Source organism: Pteropus vampyrus, unplaced genomic scaffold (assembly GCF_000151845.1).
Source record: "Pteropus vampyrus isolate Shadow unplaced genomic scaffold, Pvam_2.0 Scaffold67, whole genome shotgun sequence".
Taxonomy (NCBI): domain Eukaryota; kingdom Metazoa; phylum Chordata; class Mammalia; order Chiroptera; family Pteropodidae; genus Pteropus; species Pteropus vampyrus.
The window spans coordinates 1-2,516 of record NW_011888848.1 but is presented as its reverse complement, the minus strand read 5'-3'; positions in this window follow the sequence as shown (position 1 = coordinate 2,516).

The window sequence follows — 2,516 nt, the reverse complement described above, 5'->3', positions numbered from 1 at the left end:
GATACTCATTATTCAGGGATTCTGTACATGTGAAATTTCCTACTCGTTAATATTTATTTGTAACTCCCAAATCAATACTGTGGCACTTTCATGGTCATTCGTGGACATGCAGAGAGTGACAAAAGGTCTGAATGGCCCAACATGCCCCGTTCCCAGTCGAGGCTTAACAAGGCAATGCTCTGCCTTCCTGTTTCTGCTCCCAGACTGTAAACAAATATCCTTTTTGCAATCTATCTGGAGCCATGCTGTTCACATTTTTGTAATTTTTGTTGCGGATTTCACTGTTTAAAATGCCCCCTATTAATAGTGCTGAGGTGCTGTCAGGTATTGCTAAGTGCATGAGGCTGTGATGTGCTTATAGAGAAAGCACGTGTGTTAGGTAAGCTGCACTCAGTTATGAGTTATAATGCTGTTCACCACAAGTGCGATGTTAATAAATCAAAAGTACATAGTAAATAAGGTGTCTTTAAACAGAAACACACATAAAGCAAGCTTTATGAATTGATTAATTGATGAAAATGTGACCAGAGGTTCGCAGGGACCTAAACTTCTATTTCCTCTAGGAGCAGTGGTTCAGTATCTGCTAATTCACTGTTTGCAGTGACTTTCTAGAAGACGGCTATGGTAAGTCAGGAGGCTGGACTGTATATTGATGTAGTTATGTCACGAGTCAACGATAATATTTTAAATTAGTTTAATTGATTAATCAGATTCTAAATTGCTCTTTTCTCTATATTACCTTTTAATCTCTGACCCTTACAGTTTTAGAGCCATCTCTCTTAGCCCCTTGGTAAATGAGGAAGCAAGAATCTTTCTTTCTGGATCTCAGGCTTCAAAGAAGAATAAAGAGATTCTTCCTGTGTCCTCTCAGATTCTTACTGAGTAAAATTCGCATCATCTATCTACTTGAAGAAATCTTCCAGCGTTTCTCTCTCATTTTCTTAAGCACAGAGGCCTTTATCATCTCTATACTCCTCCTCCTTCCCCCTTCCTATCTTTTAAGTCTATTGCTTTTCTCATTCACACAAAGCATCCTGACTCTACTCTCCTAAGTCCCATCTTTTCTTAACACAGATTTCTAAAATTTCCCCCTTTTTTCTCACTTGGTCTCTCTGAAAACTTTCACACATTTGGGAATTTAACTCACACAAGTCATATGGTGATCACAAGTCATATTTCTTGATCTCGTCTTATCATGTATGTTATAAAATATGCTGTTACAGTACACGAAATTTGCTTTGAGATTTACAGACTGTCGTCTAAAATAAAATTTCCATGTTGGAGGAATTTCTCTATCCTAGATGAACCTGGATATTATGTGTGGTAGTAGGCAGGTCTGCAAGGTGTCTGTTACCCCTTCCTCAAACAGGCAGGATCGATCTCCTTGTATTAATTGAATATTAAAAAGTTGCATAGTCAGAGCCTTCCCCAAACTTCCAATCTGGTTCATAAAAATGAGGGTCATTATTTTAATTACTTGTCTCTGAACACTAGTACAGTTATATTATTCCACGTTCTATGAGAAAATATTTGGCTGGTCACAATGCTTCGGTTCTATATTAAAAAATGTTTTCAAGACATAAAATCTCATTTAGCATTCTTTCTTTCCTTCTCATCTGGAACACTTTAGTTCTTTGTTTCACGTTCTGCATGCCACTGGAGGAATTTTACCACGATGGGGAACGATGGAAATGGGAAAGGCTTAGAATGGACAAGAGCCGTGGAGTGGTCTTCTAATCTTGTAGCTACCAACTCCCACTCCCTCGATCTTAACCAGAGAAATAATTAAGGTGCCACCACTACCACTGCTTCTACCACTATTTCTACCACTATTTTTACCACTATTTCCACTACTAATTCTACCACTACTACCGCTGCTTCTACAAATGATGCAGCAGCCACTGCAACTATGATTTGTTGTTTCCCATGTGAGTTGCAGTTGTTGCTTCACAGAGAGACTTTTGTTTAATCATCATAAAACATTATCAGTTAAATATTGTTATTGTTGCTTTACAAACAGTGAAGAAACTGAGACACAAAGAAGTTTAGTAAGGAAGTGCCATAACCTGTCAGTAGCAGAGCCAGGATTTAGACTCAGGTCCGTCTAACTCCACACAGGATGTTCTTAATTGATGTGTATTTTTACCTCCCATGAGATGTGGAATGAGGTGGTATATCGATCATCTCTTGCTGTTTATCCAGCCCTTTATTTGAAGCTCAAATCCAAACAAAGACCACCAATAGTGCTAGGCCTGGAGAAACTGTCGGGTCCAGCAGGAGAAAAATGTTCTTACTGTTCTTCCACCTTTATTTCCAGGTCTCAGAGTGCTTTTCACCTCCAACTTTGTCCATTTCTTTTTTTCCCACTTTTCCCAGATACTTGTCTCAATTTAGCTTTGAGTTAAGCTAGTAGTTGAACAATTGTGAGAAGATGGACCTGCAATATTTTACTAGTGGTTCTTTGCCTGGGAGGGTGGCTTTCCTGATTCTTTCCCAGAGGTTTAGGGTTTTGCTTC